General features: G+C 46.2%; 1 pseudogene; it reads left to right on the forward strand.

Annotated features, from left to right (window-relative positions):
- LOC135552409 (ubiquitin carboxyl-terminal hydrolase 8-like) overlaps positions 1–17,945 on the forward strand; it is a 41,728-nt pseudogene that overhangs the window by 19,526 nt on the left and 4,257 nt on the right.

The following is a 17,945-nucleotide window of genomic DNA, read 5'->3' on the forward strand; positions in this document are numbered from 1 at the left end:
AGGACATTTCTAAGTGACTCCAAACTTTTGAACAGTTTGTGGGAAGTTTACATACACTTAGGTTGGAGTCATTAAAACCCGTTTTTTCAACCACTCCACAAATGTCTTGTTAATAACAAACTATAGTTTTGGCAAGATGGTTAGGACGTGTACTTTGTGCATGACACAAGTCATTTTTCCAACTCCACCAACTTGAAGGACTTTTGGAGATCATTCCACATGGGTGGTGCCAAAAGACTAAACGCAGATTGACCTAACTCGATGGAGAATGATCTCCAGGGTTAGCTATCCCTGAGTCCAGGTCTGTATTGAGTCCACGTCTGAAGGTTACCAATGAGGTCAATTATGACGGACGTTTATGCCAAAGGGCTTTATAACCAAAAAAGAGCGCAATGCATCAAACTACGAGACTTCAAGGAGGGCCGGCCTACTTTCTCCGTCTGCCTGTGGCAGTGAGTCTCTGTTTCTGTGATCTGAAAGAGACACGAAGCATCTAACCGTTTCTCCCAGTCTCTACTGTACCTTTCCAGCCCAACGCCAGTAAGCCCCATCCCATAGCCAACCCATCTCTTAATATGAACCCCATCCATCTCACCTGTCTGATAGTATCCACAACTGGATACTATCTATGCTCCAGTTAGTAAGTCATCTGTCCCCATTGGCCAGCGGAAATCTGATAAGCCCATCCCATGTGTAACCCATATCCTACTGCAGTGGTTCTCAAACCTCTCCTAGGGGACCCCAGCCGGTCCAAATCTCTCTAGGGGACCCCCAGCCGGTCCAAACCTCTCCTCGGGGACCCCGGCCGGTCCAAATCTCTCCTCGGGACCCCAGCCGGTCCAAACCTCTCCTCGGGGACCCCAGCCAGTCCAAACCACTCCTAGGGGACCCCAGCGGTCCAAACCTCTCCTAGGGGACCCCAGCCGGTCCAAACCTCTCCTAGGGGACCCCCAGCCGGTCCAAACCTCTCCTCGGGGACGCCCAGCCGGTCCAAACCTCTCCTCGGGGACTCCCCAGACCCCAGCGGTCCAAATCTCTCCTAGGACCCCAGCCGGTCCAAACCTCTCCCTGGGACACCAGCCGGTCCAAACCTCTCCTCATTTGATCTATTCCAGAACTGGCACACCTGATTCAACTTGTCAACTAATCATCAAGCCCTTGACCTGGCGAAACAATCATCAGGCCCTAGACTAGGTGAATCGCTCATCAGGCCCTAGACTAGGTGAATCAATCATCAGGCCCTAGACTAGGTGAATCAATCATCAGGCCCTAGACTAGGTGAATCAATCATCAGGCCCTAGACTAGGTGAATCAATCATCAGGCCCTTAGACCTGGCTAATCAATCATCAGGCCCTAGACCTGGCTAATCAATCATCAGGCCCTAGACCTGGCGAATCAATCAATCATCAGGTTCCTGAGGAGAGATTTGGAGAACACTGGCTAATCAGCCCATCAATCTCACTGATACCCTAAAGATCTGTACAGTGAAATGATGTGAATTGTGTCCCTCCCAAACCCCAGGCTCCCTCCCCTAGAGCTTAGTGGTGGTGAATCAATCATAGAACAGTTGATGACTATGTCATACCCTAGACCTGAACCACCACCTCATTATGGCATGTTGTTGAGATAGTTTATGAGTTTGTTACATTTGTTGGAAATGGCGGACCAGGGGTTCCCCAAGTTTGCTGAGGAGAAACGTTCTAGTGAAGCAACCACTGTCCTAATATATCAGCCCATCAATCTCACTGATACCCATAAAGCTCATCTGTACAGTGAAATGATGTGACTGGGCTGCGCTTTTGTGGGCATTTAAATTGTGTCCCTGACCCTACCGATAGCTGTCCCCCAGGCATTTAAATACTACCTGTCCCCCCTGAAGCTTACTGGGTGGTGATGTAAAGAGGAGTCGTCAGCCTGGGGCGTTAAAGCATAGAACTTTTGACTGGGCATTTAAATTGATGACTATGGGCATTTAAATACTACCGATAGGTCCCCTTTATATAATCACCACTCTGCATTTAAAACCACCGATACTGTCTGGGCATTTTGATACCATAGCTCATTTAAATTATGGCTTTTGATGGGCATTTAAATTGATTGTTTTAGTCCCCCTTTTTTTTAAAAAAGCTGTCTTTTGACTGGGTATTTATTTATGAGTTTGTTTCTGCATACCAGGGTGCATGGTCTCGACCTTTTGCTGTTGGAAATGGCCTTTTTGACGCATTTAAAATGGCACTTTTGATGGGCATTTAAATCCCCAAGTTTGACTGGGATTTTTAATACCCCTTTTTATTTAAATTTAGCTGTCCCCCCTTTTATATTTAAATACTGCCGATAGCTATTTTTCTTTAAATTTGTTTTTTGACTGGGCATTTAAATACTACCGATAGCTGTCCCCCTTTGGCATTTAAATAACGTTCTAGTGAAGCAAAAGAGGAGAACCCTGCATTTAAATACTACCGATAGCTGTCCCCCCTTTTGACTGGGCATTTAAATACTACCGATATAGCTATCCCCCTTTTGACTGGGCATTTAAATACTTTTGACCTACTGATAGCTGTCCCCCTTTTGACTGGGCATTTAAATACTACCGATAGCTATCCCCCTTTTGACTGGGCATTTAAATACTACCGATAGCTGTCCCCCTTTTGACTGGGCATTTAAATACTACCGATTTAAAGCTGTAGCTGTCCCCCCTTTTGACTGGGCATTTAAATACTACCGATAGCTATCCCCCCTTTTGACTGGGCATTTAAATACTACCGATAGCTGTCCCCCTTTTGACTGGGCATTTAAATACTACCGATAGCTGTCCCCCTTTTGACTGGGCATTTAAATACTACCGATAGCTGTCCCCCTTTTGACTGGGCATTTAAATACTACCGATAGCTATCCCCCTTTTGACTGGGCATTTAAATACTACCGATAGCTGTCCCCCTTTTGACTGGGCATTTAAATACTACTGAGAAGCTGTCCCCCCCTTTTGACTGGGCATTTAAATACTACCGATAGCTATCCCCCTTTGACTGGGCATTTAAATACTACTAGCCATCCCCCTTTTGACTGGGCTGTCCCCCTTTTGACTGGGCATTTAAATACTACCGATAGCTGTCCCCCTTTTGACTGGGCATTTAAATACTACCGATAGCTGTCCCCCTTTTGACTGGGCATTTAAATACTACCGATAGCTGTCCCCCTTTTGGGCATTTAAATACTGGGCATTTAAATACTACCGATAGCTGTCCCCCTTTTTGCATTTAAATACTACCGGGGCATTTAAATACTACCGATAGCTGTCCCTTTCCGGGCATTTTTAACTGGGCATTTAAATACTACCGATAGCTGTCCCCCCCCCTTTGTCCCTGCATTTAAATACTGTCCCCCTTTTGACGGGGGCATTTAAATACGCGATAGCTGTCCCCTTTGTCGGGGAATTTAAATTTGACTGGGCATTTAAATACTACCGATAGCTGCTATACCGATAGCTGTCCCCCTTTTGACTGGGCATTTAAATACTACCGATAGCTGTCCCCCTTTTGACTGGGCATTTAAATACTACGATAGCTATCCCCCTTTTGACTGGGCATTTAAATACTACCGATAGCTGTCCCCTTTTGACTGGGCATTTAAATACTACCGATAGCTGTCCCCCTTTTGACTGGGCATTTAAATACTACCGATAGCTGTCCCCCCTTTTGACTGGCTGCATTTAAATACTACCGATAGCTATCCCCTTTTGACTGGGCATTTAAATACTACCGATAGCTATCCCCCTTTTGACTGGGCATTTAAATACTACCGATAGCTATCCCCCTTTTGACTGGGCATTTTAAATACTACCGATACCGATAGCTGCTTTTGACTGGGCATTTAAATACTACCGATAGCTGTCCCCTTTTGACTGGGCATTTAAATACTACCGATAGCTATCCCCTTTTGACTGGGCATTTAAATACTACCGATAGCTGTCCCCCTTTTGACTGGGCATTTAAATACTACCGATAGCTGTCCCCTTTTGACTGGGCATTTAAATACTACCGATAGCTGTCCCCCTTTTGACTGGGCATTTAAATACTACCCGATAGCTGTCCCCCTTTGACTGGGCTTTTGACTTTGACTGGGCATTTAAATACTACCGATAGCTATCCCCTTTTTGACTGGGCATTTAAATACTACCGATAGCTGTCCCCTTTGACTGGGCATTTAAATACTACCGATCCCCCTTTTGAGCTATCCCCCTTTTGACTGGGCATTTAAATACTGTCCCCGATGGGCATTTAAATACTACCGATATCCCCTTTTGACTGGGCATTTAAATACTACCGATAGCTGTCCCCCTTTTGACTGGGCATTTAAATACTACCGATAGCTGGGCATTTAAATACTCCCCCTTTTGACTGGGCATTTTTATAATCCCCCTTTTGACACTACACGATAGCTGTCCCCCTTTTGACTGGGCATTTAAATACTACGATAGCTGTCCCCCTTTTGACTGGGCATTTGTGTGTCACCGATAGCTGTTCCCCTTTTGACTGACATTTAAATACTACCGATAGCTGTCCCTTTTGACTGGGCATTTGACGTAGCTGTACCCCTTTGTCCCTGCATTTAAATACTAATGATAGCTGTCCCCCTTTTGACTGGGCATTTAAATACTACCGATAGCTGTCCCCCTTTTGACTGGGCATTTAAATACTACCGATAGCTGTTCCCCTTTTTGACTGGGCATTTAAATACTTTAGCTGTTCCCCCTTTTGACTGGGCATTTAAATACTAATAGCTGTCCCCCTTTTGAAGGGCATTTAAATATCCCCCCTTTTGACTGGGCATTTAAATACTACTGGGCCGATAGCTATCCCCTTTGACTGGGTTTTAAATACCCGCAGCTGTCCCCCTTTTGACTGGGCATTTAAATACTACCGATAGCTGTCCCCCTTTTGACTGGGCATTTAAATACTATCCCCCTTTTGACCATTTAAATACTACTAGCTATCCCCCTTTTGACTGGGCATTTAAATACTACTGATAGCTGTCCCCCTTTTGACTGGGCATTTAAATACTACCGATAGCTATCCCCCTTTTGACTGGGCATTTAAATACTACCGATAGCATTGGGCATTTAAATACTGTCCCCCTTTGACTGGGCATTTAAATACTACCGATAGCTGTCCCCTTTTGACTGGGCATTTAAATACTACTGGGGATAGCATCCCCCTTTTGACTGGGCATTTAAATACTGGACCGATAGCTTTTGACTGGGCATTTAAATACCCCTTTTGACTGGGCATTTAAATACTACCGATAGCTATCCCCCTTTTTTGACTGGGCATTTAAATACTACCGATAGCTATCCCCCTTTTGACTGGGCATTTAAATACTACCGATAGCTGTCCCCCTTTTGACTGGGCATTTAAATACTACCGATAGCTGTCCCCTTTTGACTGGGCATTTAAATACTACCGATAGCTGTCCCCCTTTTGACTGGGCATTTAAATACTACCGATAGCTGTCCCCCTTTTGACTGGGCATTTAAATACTACCGATAGCTGTCCCCCTTTTGACTGGGCATTTAAATACTACCGATAGCTATCCCCCTTTTGACTGGGCATTTAAATACTACCGATAGCTGTCCCCCTTTTGACTGGGCATTTAAATACTACCGATAGCTGTAGCTATCCCCCTTTTGACTGGGCATTTAAATACTACCGATAGCTATCCCCCTTTTGACTGGGCGTAACCTACCGGCTTAAATTAACTATCCTGATAGCTGTCCCCCTTTTGACTGGGCATTTAAATACTACCGATAGCTGTCCCCCTTTTTGACTGGGCATTTAAATACTACCGATAGCTATCCCCCTTTTGACTGGGCATTTAAATACTACCGATAGCTGTCCCCTTTTGACTGGGCATTTAAATACTACCGATAGCTGTCCCCCTTTTGACTGGGCATTTAAATACTACCGATACTGGGCTATACCCCCCTTTTGACGGCATTTAAATACTACCGCATGTCCCCCTTTTAAATAAATACTACGATAGCTATCCCCCTTTTGACTGGGCATTTAAATACTACCGATAGCTGTCCCCTTTTGACTGGGCATTTAAATACTACCGATAGCTGTCCCCCTTTTGACTGGGCATTTAAATACTATCCCCCGATAGCTGTATCCCCTTTTGACTGGGCATTTAAATACTACCGATAGCTGTCCCCCTTTTGACTGGGCATTTAAATACTACCGATAGCTGTCCCCCCTTTGACTGGGCATTTAAATACTACCGATAGCTGTCCCCCCTTTTGACTGGGCATTTAAATACTACCGATAGCTGTCCCCCTTTTGACTGGGCATTTAAATACTAGCTATCCCTCTCTTTTGACTGGGCTAAATACTACCGATAGCTGTCCCCCCTGACTTTGACTGGGCATTTAAATACTACCGATAGCTGTCCCCCTTTTGACTGGGCATTTAAATTTGACTGGGCATTTAAATACTACCGATAGCTGTCCCCCTTTTGACTGGGCATTTAAATACTACCGATACCTATCCCCCTTTGTCCCTGCATTTAAATACTACCGATAGCTATCCCTCTTTTGACTGGGCAGAATTTTCCTTACATTGGCTGCGCTCTATACACTGTGTGTAACATGTGTGTAACGTGTGTGTGTGTGTGTGTGTGTGTGTAACGTATGTAATGTGTGTGTTGTCCCACAGCGGGAGCTCCTAACCAGAGCCAGAAGTGAAGAGATGGGGAGGAGTGTACCAGGCCTGCCTGTTGGCTGGATGAAGGTAAAAACAAACACTCAACTGACATATCAAACTATTTAGTTTCTTGATGTTTAAAGAGAACTGCTAAGTAGCCAGCAAGGGGGGAAAGCATCGAAGTGTCCTTATTCTATCAGTGTGATGGTTAACTACATCGCATGCAAATACGATGGAGAATGTTTTCACACACAACCATCAGTTCTGAGAAAAGAAAATGGAGAACGAAAAGAAACTCTCCCCTCTCCTCTCTATCCTCTCTACACCAGTTCTTGGATACGGTAACCGGTACCTACCGTTACTACCATTCCCCAACCAACCGGGTGCCTACCCCCTGAGGTCAGCGTGCCCCAGACCCCTCCACCCCTCCTACGGCCAAACAGAAGCAGCCCCGCCCTGCTGAGCCAGACCAGACCATGGACCGTGACCAGGAGCAGTCCAAACTGAAACGCTCCTATTCTTCTCCAGACATCAGCCAGGACCTGAGGGAGGAGGGGCTAAAGAAGGTTACCGCCCCTATAACGGCAGCCACGCGCCCAACCTTTAACAGGGAGACCAAGTAGGTGACATCATCGTCACATGGATATGGGCCTGGTCAATATATACGTTCACTCACTCAGATTTAAGCCTACTACTGGACTAAAAGCTCTTTTTCAATGACAAATATGTTTTTAAATCCTGGGGTGTATTCATTAGCTGGATTCCGTTGCAAAGCGTTTTGTCTTTTATGAAATGTTTTTCCAACTGAAACCGTTTGCCGTTTACTCTAGGAACCAAACGGAAGCCAACAGAGAAAACAGAACAAAACGGGGAGGGACCTAGCTGAATTTGTCCAATCGAAACAGTTTCCGTTACAAAATGTTCTGCAGCAGACACCCTTTTGCAATGGAATCCGACGAATGAATACACCCCTCGACTACACTTAATCTAGGGTCTGGGGTTAAAATTAACCTAGGACTAAATTGAATTTAAATGTTTCTAGATCATTTGGATCCATGGATATGATTTAAAAAAATATATATACTATTGGATTATTGGACAAAACTTGATTTAAAAGGTTTGAGTCTCCATAAGTATTTAATCCACATTTCTGTATGAAAGTGGACGACGTCACAGAAGCTGTCAGTTTGTAACTCGTCACTGCCGTCCGTCCCCCAGACCGTCCACTGCTACCGTCTACACCAAGGTGGAGATCGCCCGTCCGTCTGCGGCGAAGATCCGCAACCTGAACCCTGTGTTCGGCGGTCTGGGCGCCTCGCTCACCGGCCTGCGTAACCTCGGTAACACCTGCTACATGAACTCCATCCTGCAGTGTCTCTGCAACACCCCGGCCATGGTCGACTACTTCAACAAGAACCTCTACCAGGAGGATATCAACAGGTCAGTCATGTAGCGGTAATGATAATGTAGTAATGATAATGTAGTAATGATAATGTAGTGGTTTATAATGTAACACCCCGGCCATGGTGGACTACTTCAACAAGAACCTCTATCAGGAGGATATCAACAGGTCAGTCATGTAGCGGTAATGATAATGTAGTAATGATAATGTAGTGGTTTATAATGTAACACCCCGGCCATGGTGGACTACTTCAACAAGAACCTCTATCAGGAGGATATCAACAGGTCAGTCATGTGGGGGTAATGATAATGTAGTAATGATAATGTAGTGGTTTATAATGTAACACCCCGGCCATGGTGGACTACTTCAACAAGAACCTCTATCAGGAAGATATCAACAGGTCAGTCATGTAGCGGTAATGATAATGTAGTCATGAGAAGAGTAATGATAATGTAGTGGTTTATAATGTAACACCCCGGCCATGGTGGACTACTTCAACAAGAACCTCTACCAGGAGGGATATCAACAGGCCAGTCATGTAGCGGTAATGATAATGTAGTAATGATAATGTTGCAATGGTAATGTAACAATGACAATGCAGTAATGAGAATGCAGCAACGATAACGTATTAATGCTGATGTAATAATGATAATGGTGTGGGGATAATGTGGTATTGATAATGTGTAGTGATAATGTAGTAATAACACTTCAAAGAATTACTGCCAAGATAAGAGAATCTGTACATATACAGCTAACTCTCACTCTCTGTCTGTCTGTCTCTCTCTCCTCCTCTCTCTCTCTCCCTCCATCTCTCCCTCCATCTGTCTCTGTCCCTCCCTCCTTCTGTCTCTCTCTCCATCTCCCTCCTCCCTCCTTCTGTCTCTGTCTCCCTCCCTCCTGTCTTTCTTTCTCTCGCTGTCTCTCTCCCTGGGGAGAGAGGAGTCTCTCTCTCTGTCTCTCTGTCTCCTCCCTCCTTCTGTCTCTCTCTCTGTCTCCCTCCCTCCCTCCTTCTGTCTCTGTCTCCCTCCCTCCCTGTCTTACTTTCTCTCGCTGTCTCTCTCCCTTCCTCCCTCTGTCTCTCCCTCTCCCCCTCCAAACAGGGCAAATATCCTGGGTCACCGAGGCGAGGTAGCAGAGGAGTTTGGTGTGATCATGAAGGCTCTGTGGTCAGGCCTGTATAAGTGTATCAGCCCCAGCGACTTTAAGGTCACTATAGGGAAGATCAATGAATCCTTCTCTGGCCAGGAACAACAGGACTCCCAGGAGCTGCTGCTCTTCCTTATGGACGGACTCCACGAGGACCTCAACAAGGTAGGGAGACCGGAGAGCGGACAGGAGAAAAGTCATTAACAAGGAACATAGTGTGAACATTACCTAGAGTTGTATTGAGGAGATGGTGAGAGGAGAGGGAGATGGTGTGGGGAGAGAGGAGAGGAGATGGTGTGGGGAGAGAGGAGAGGAGATGGTGTGGGGGGAGAGGGGAGAGGAGATGGTGTGGGGGAGAGGAGAGGAGAGGAGGGAGATGGTGTGGGGAGAGGGAGGAGATGGTGTGGGAGAGAGGGAGGAGATGGTGTGGGGAGAGAGGAGAGGAGATGGTGTGTAGGAGAGGAGATGGTGTGGGGAGAGGGGAGAGAGGAGAGGAGATGGTGTGGGGAGAGAGGAGAGGAGATGGTGTGGGGAGAGAGATGCTGTGGGAGAGAGGAGAGGAGATTGTGGGGAGAGAGAGGGAGAGGGAGATGGTGTGACCTGTCCTCTGTCCATGTTGTATTGACCTGTCCTCTGTCCATGTTGTATTGACCTGTCCTCTGTCCATGTTGTATTGACCTGTCCTCTGTCTCTCTCTGAAGGCTGCTAACCGTAAGGGTCACATAGAGGAGGAGAATGACGATCTGGACGACCAGCGGGCTGCTGACCAGGCCTGGACCAAACACAAGCTGCTCAACGAGTCTGTCATCGTAGCGCTGTTCCAGGGTCAGTTTAAGAGCACAGTTCAGTGTCTCACCTGCCACAGGAAGTCCCGCACCTTCGAGACCTTTATGTACCTGACCCTGCCACTGGCCTCCACCAACAAGTGTTCCCTGCAGGTGAGACCACACCTGTGTGTATACATATGGCTCTTCCAAATCAATACCCTTTTCTGATATTTTAAGTAGAAATTGGTCAGAAATATAGCATTTTAAAAGCCTGTTATATTAAATTAAGGGCCCATATGGAAAATTCAATAAATGTGTATATATTTTTTAATTTAAAGTTTTTTATTAAGTTTTCTTGTTTTTCAATCAAACAACAAAACACATTCCACATTCACAGATGTGACAGGCTTCAAAAAAAAAAAGTTAAAATATATAATAATAATAAAATAAAAAATACAATTAAAATAAAAGATTTTAGAATAATAATATATATATTTTTATATGAATAAAAAGGAGCTGAAGTGCCACAGCGTTTTGACATGTCCCTCTGTGCATCTTTCTGACTTGTAGGAAGATTTGAACCCAGTTCATTTCACCATCATTGTAAAGCCCCCATCATTGTAAAGCCCTGGTTATTTTGCTGCTTTTCACAGTCATTTCTGAACATCACTATCATTTAATGTGATTCATCTAATACCATGAAATGTCCGTCCCTCATTGTAAGATTTCTGTCTGATTTTTAGGATGAAATTGTTCTTTGCTTAGTGTGTCCAGGTACAACCTCTACGTTGTGATTGGCCAACTGGTTGATCCTGGCAGTAGCATATGCTTGTCTCAAAGATGAAGCCATGCAAGTCTAAGTCCACACGGCCGGTACAGTGGAACTGACAATGGCTCATCAAGCGAATGGCTCATTGAACCCTGTTCATGTTTAGTTGTAACCTAATGTAGCAGGTCGGAAACACCTGAGCAGAGTCCCCCACACCTGGGGAAAGAAACCAGGCTGGCCAGGCTGTTTCTGGGGGGGGGTCAGTTGGTACTTTTACTATAGTCAATATTTTTATTTGAACCTCTTGAGATGGAAAACTGTGTTTTTTTAGGAAGTTGAACACGTGCTCTTTATGACAATGAAATAAGAAACAAAATGAAAATGAGGACTCATTTGGTGAAATAAGAAACAAAATGATGTTGTACCACACAAGAGGTACTCATTTGGTGGAACACGTCTGAACTGTCTAATCACACACTGTCACACACACACACTGTCCTGAAGCTGTCACACCACACGACGCACACCACACTGAAGCTGTCCTAATCTAACCATGTCTCCTGAAGCTGTCTAATCTAACCATGTCCTACTGTCCTGAAGCTGTCATGTTACTGTCCTGTGTGTTCCACTGTCCTGAACTGTCTAATCTAACCATGTCTTACTGTAACCATGACTGTCCTGAAGCTGTCTAATCTAACATGTCCTGCTGTCCTGAAGCTGTCTTACTGTCCTGAAGCTGTCTAATCTAACCATGTCTTACTGTCCTGAAGCTGTCTAATCTAACCATGTCTTACTGTCCTGAAGCTGTCTAATCTAACCATGTCTTACTGTCCTGAAGCTGTCTAATCTAACCATGTCCTACTGTCCTGAAGCTGTCTAATCTAACCATGTCTTACTGTCCTGAAGCTGTCTAATCTAACCATGTCTTACTGTCCTGAAGCTGTCTAATCTAACCATGTCCTACTGTCCTGAAGCTGTCTAATCTAACCATGTACCTACTGTCCTGAAGCTGTCTAATCTAACCATGTCCTACTGTCCTGAAGCTGTCTAATCTAACCATGTCTTACTGTCCTGAAGCTGTCTAATCTAACCATGTCTTACTGTCCTGAAGCTGTCTAATCTAACCATGTCCAACTGTCCTGAAGCTGTCTAATCTAACCATGTCTTACTGTCTGAGGCTGTCTAATCTAACCATGTCCTACTGTGTGTTCCAGGACTGTCTGAAGTTGTTTTCTAAGGAGGAGAAGATGACCGACCAGAACAAGGTGTTCTGTCGACACTGTAAAGCTCTCAGAGACTCCGTCAAGAAACTGGAGATCTGGAAGGTCCCGCCCATCATACTGGTTCACCTTAAACGGTACCTACTGACGACACCGTGTGCATTTGGAATGACACATGATGACCGAGACACACACACACACACACACACACACACACACACACACACACACACACCGATAACGATGTGTATTAACCCCAGTACTGTCGTCTGTTGTAGGTTCTCCCTCACACGAGGGCCGTTGAAGCAGAAGCTGCAGACGACAGTGGACTTTCCTCTGGAGAACCTAGACCTCAGTCAGTATGTCATCGGACCCAGAGTCGGCCTCAAGAGATACAACCTGTTTGGAGTGTCTGTAAGTACCGTTAGCACCCGCCTGGAGGCGCCGCGGTCAAACCCGTCTTCTGGTCCGTGTGGCTCGGTTGGTAGAGCATGGGTCTTGTACCGACAGGGGTTCCATTCCCCCAGTGGCCACTCATACCAAAATGTATGCCCCCATCAACTACTGTCGCTTTGGATACAAGTTTTTTGGGTAAATTACATGCGCTATATATACTAAAAATACGTGAACACCCCTTCAAATTGGTGGATAGTGCTATTTCAGCCACACTCTTTGCTTGTGAGTGTATAAAATCGAGTACACAGCCACGCAATCTCCATAGACAAACATTGCGGTAGACTGGCCATCCTGAAGGGCCTTTCCAACAAGTCAGTTCATCAAATCTCTGCCCTTATAGAGCTGCTCCGGGCAACTGTAAGTGCTGTTATTGTGAAGTGGAAACGTCTAGGAGCAACAACGGCTCAGCCGCGAAGTGGTAGGTCACACAAGCTCACAGAATGGGACCACCAAGTGCTGAAGCGAGTAAAAATTGTCTGTTCTCGGTTGCAACACTCACTGCCAAGTTCAAACTGCCTCTGGAAGCAACGTCAGCACAAGAACTGTTCGTCAGGAGCTTCATGAAATGTGTTTCCATGGCCCGAGCTGCCGCACACAAACCTAAGATCACAGTGGGCAATGCCAAGCGTCGGCTGGAGGGTGTAAAGCTCACCGCCAATGGACTGTGGACCAGTGGAAATGCGTTCTCTGGAGTGATGACCCACGCTTCACATCTGGCAGTCCGACAGACGAATCTGGAGTTCGGTGGATGCCAGGAGAACCCTACCTGTCCGAATGCATGGTGCCAATTGTAAAGTTTGGTGTAGGAGAAATAATGGTCTGGGGCTGTTTTCATGGTTCCGATTCCCTTAGTTCCAGTGAAGGAAATCTTAACGCTACAGCATACAATGACTTTCTAGACTAGAGGCTGTGCTTCCAACTTTGTGGCAACAGTTTGGGGAAGGCCCTTTCCTGTTTCAGCATGACAATGCCCCCTTGCACAAAGTAAGGATCATACAGAAATGATTTGTCAAGATCTGTGTGGAACTACTTGACTGGCCTGCACAGATCCCTGACCTCAACCTCATCGAACACCTTTGGGATGAATTGGAACGCCTACTGCAAGCCAGGCCTAATCGCCCAACAGTGCACGACCTCACTAATGCTATCGAGGTTGAATGGAAGCAAGTCCCCCGCAGGAATGTTCCAACATCTAGTGGAAAGTCTTCCTGGAAGAGTGGAGGCTGTTATAGCAGCAAAGGGGGGACCAACTCCATATTAACGCCCATGATTTTGGAATGAGATGTTTGAAGAGCAGATGACCACATACTTTTGGTCATGTAGTGTATATTACTGACCCATAATTCATCAGTGCTTGACTTATTACAATGATCCAATGGAAAAGGCCCCAAACTCCAAACTTTGAAAGGATGTACTTCACCAGGTCTGAAGGAGTTGTCCTTCACCAGGTCTGAAGGAGTTGTCCTTCACCAGGTCTGAAGGAGTTGTCGTCACCAGGTCTGAAGGAGTTGCCCTTCACCAGGTCTGAAGGAGTTGTACTTCACCAGGTCTGAAGGAGTTGTCCTTCACCAGGTCTGAAGGAGTTGTCCTTCACCAGGTCTGAAGGAGTTGTCCTTCACCAGGTCTGAAGGAGTTGTCCTTCACCAGGCCTGAAGGAGTTGTCCTTCACCAGGTCTGAAGGAGTTGTACTCCACCAGGTCTGAAGGAGTTGTCCTTCACCAGGTCTGAAGGAGTTGTCCTTCACCAGGTCTGAAGGAGTTGTCCTTCACCAGGCCTGAAGGAGTTGTCCTTCACCAGGTCTGAAGGAGTTGTACTCCACCAGGTCTGAAGGAGTTGTACTCCACCAGGTCTGAAGGGTTGTAGCTCCACCAGGTCTGAAGGAGTTGTACTCCACCAGGTCTGAAGGAGTTGTACTCCACCCAGGTCTGAAGGGTTGTCCGTCACCAGGTCTGAAGGGTTGCCCTTCACCAGGCCTGAAGGGTTGCACTTCACCAGGCCTGAAGGGTTGCCCTTCACCAGGCCTGAAGGTTGTCCTTCACCAGGTCTGAAGGAGTTGTCCGTCACCAGGCCTGAAGTTGTCCGTCACCAGGCCTGAAGGGTTGTCCGTCACCAGGCCTGAAGGAGTTGTCCGTCACCAGGCCTGAAGGAGTTGTCCTTCACCAGGCCTGAAGGAGTTGTCCTTCACCAGGCCTGAAGGAGTTGTCCTTCACCAGGTCTGAAGGAGTTGTCCTTCACCAGGTCTGAAGGAGTTGTCCTTCACCAGGTCTGAAGGAGTTGTCCTTCACCAGGCCTGAAGGAGTTGTCCGTCACCAGGCCTGAAGGAGTTGTCCGTCACCAGGCCTGAAGGAGTTGTCCGTCACCAGGCCTGAAGGAGTTGTCCGTCACCAGGCCTGAAGGAGTTGTCAGATTTATTATCTCAATGTTTTGTGATATCTGTTTTGTATGTATTTGTGTATGTCTGTGTATATACAGTACCAGTCAAAAGTTTGGACACATCTACTCATTCAAGGGTTTTTCTTTATGTTTTACTATTTTCTACATTGTAGAATAAATAGTGAAGACATCAACACTATGAAATAACACATATGGAAGCATGTGGTAACCAAAAAAGTGTTAAACAAATCAAAATACATTTGAGATTCTTCAAAGTAGCCACCCTTTGCCTTGATGACAGTTTTGCACACTCTTTATATTCTCTCAACCAGCTTCATAAGGAATGATTTTCAACAGTCTTGAAGGAGTTCCCACACATGTTGAGCAGTTGTTGGCTGCTTTTCCTTCACTCTGCCATCCAACTCATCCCAAACCATCTCAATTGGGTTGAGGTCAGGTGATTGTGGAGGCCAGGTCATCTGATGCAGCACCATCACTCTCCTTCTTGGTCAAAATAGCCCTTACACAGCCTGGAGGTGGTGAAGCCCCAAAATTGCCCTCGCTAGAAGCATGTGTTTCAGACATAAGGAAGTGGATGGCAGCAAACTTTCTACTTTTAAACTCGGATAAAACAGAGATGCTTGTTCTAGGTCCCAAGAAACAAAGAGATCTTCTGTTGAATCTGACAATTAATCTTAATGGTTGTACAGTCATCTCAAATAAAACTGTGAAGGACCTCGGCGTTACTCTGGACCCTGATCTCTCTTTTGAAGAACATATCAAGACCATTTCAAGGACAGCTTTTTTTCCATCTACGTAACATTGCAAAAATCAGAAACTTTCTGTCCAAAAATGATGCAGAAAAATTAATCCATGCTTTTGTCACTTCTAGGTTAGACTACTGCAATGCTCTACTTTCCGGCTACCCCGGATAAAGCACTAAATAAACTTCAGTTAGTGCTAAATACGGCTGCTAGAATCCTGACTAGAACCAAAAATTTGATCATATTACTCCAGTGCTAGCCTCCCTACACTGGCTTCCTGTCAAAGCAAGGGCTGATTTCAAGGTTTTACTGCTAACCTACAAAGCATTGCATGGGCTTGCTCCTACCTATCTCTCTGATTTGGTCCTGCCGTACATACCTACACGTACGCTACGGTCACAAGACGCAGGCCTCCTAATTGTCCCTAGAATTTCTAAGCAAACAGCTGGAGGCAGGGCTTTCTCCTATAGAGCTCCATTTTTATGGAACGGTCTGCCTACCCATGTCAGAGACGCAAACTCGGTCTCAACCTTTAAGTCTTTACTGAAGACTCATCTCTTCAGTGGGTCATATGATTGAGTGTAGTCTGGCCCAGGAGTGGGAAGGTGAACGGAAAGGCTCTGGAGCAACGAACCACCCTTGCTGTCTCTGCCTGGCCGGTTCCCTCTTTCCACTGGGATTCTCTGCCTCTAACCCTATTACAGGGGCTGAGTCACTGGCTTGCTGGGGCTCTCTCATGCCGTCCCTGGAGGGTGCGTCACCTGAGTGGGTTGATTCACTGATGTGGTCATCCTGTCTGGGTTGGCGCCCCCCCCTTGGGTTGTGCCGTGGCGGAGATCTTTGCGGGCTATACTCAGCTTTGTCTCAGGATGGTAAGTTGGTGGTTGAAGATATCCCTCCAGTGGTGTGGGGGCTGTGCTTTGGCAAAGTGGGTGGGGTTATATCCTTCCTGTTTGGCCCTGTCCGGGGGTGTCCTCGGGTGGGGCCACAGTGTCTCCTGACCCCCTCCTGTCTCAGCCTCCAGTATTTATGCTGCAGTAGTTTATGTGTCGGGGGGGCTGGGGTCAGTTTGTTATATCTGGAGTACTTCTCCTGTCCAATTCGGTGTCCTGTGTGAATCTAAGTGTGCGTTCTCTAATTCTCTCCTTTCTCTCTCGGAGGACCTGAGCCCTAGGACCATGCCCCAGGACTACCTGACATGATGACTCCTTGCTGTCCCCAGTCCACCTGGCCGTGCTGCTGCTCAGTTTCAACTGACCTGAGCCCTAGGACCATGCCCCAGGACTACTTGACATGATGACTCCTTGCTGTCCCCAGTCCACCTGGCCGTGCTGCTGCTCCAGTTTCAACTGTTCTGCCTTATTATTATTCGACCATGCTGGTCATTTATGAACATTTGAACATCTTGGCCATGTTCTGTTATAATCTCTACCCGGCACAGCCAGAAGAGGACTGGCCACCCCACATAGCCTGGTTCCTCTCTAGGTTTCTTCCTAGGTTTTGGCTTTTTCTAGGGAGTTTTTCCTAGCCACCGTGCTTCTACACCTGCATTGCTTGCTGTTTGGGGTTTTAGGCTGGGTTTCTGTACAGCACTTTGAGATATCAGCTGATGTACGAAGGGCTATATAAATAAATTTGATTTGATTTTGATTTGATTTTGGAGGTGTGTTGGATCATTGTCCTGTTGAACATCAAATGACAGTCCCACTAAGCGCAAATCAGATGGGATGGCGTATCACTGCAGAATGACGTGGTTGACATGCTGGTTAAGTGTGCCTTGAATTCTAAATAAATCACCAGCAAAGCACCATCACACCATCTCCTCCATGCTTCACGGTGGGAACCACACATGTTGAGATCATCCGTTCACCTATTCTGCGTCTCACAAAGACACGGCGGTTGGAACCAAAAATCCCACATTTCTACCCATCAGACCAAAGGACAGATATCCACAGGTCTAATGTCCATTGCTCGTGTTTCTTGACCCAAGCAAGTCTCTTATTGGTGTCCTTTAGTAGTGGTTTCTTTGCGGCAAAGCCATGAAGGCCTGATTCACGCAGTCTCCTCTGAACAGTTGATGTTGAGATGTCTGTTACTTGAACTCTGTGAAGCATTTATTTGGGCTGCAATCTGAGGCTGGTAACTCTAATGAACTCTGGGTCTTCCTTTCCTGTGGCGGTCCTCATGAGAGCCAGTTTCATCATAGCGCTTGAGGGTTTTTGCGACTGCACTTGAAGAAACTTTCAAAGTTCTTGAAATTTGCCGTATCGACTGACCTTCATGTCTTAAAGTAATGGTGTACTGTTCTTTCTCTTTGCTTATTTGAGCTGTTCTTGCCATAATATGGAC

Source organism: Oncorhynchus masou, chromosome 2 (assembly GCF_036934945.1).
Source record: "Oncorhynchus masou masou isolate Uvic2021 chromosome 2, UVic_Omas_1.1, whole genome shotgun sequence".
NCBI classification, from domain to species: domain Eukaryota; kingdom Metazoa; phylum Chordata; class Actinopteri; order Salmoniformes; family Salmonidae; genus Oncorhynchus; species Oncorhynchus masou.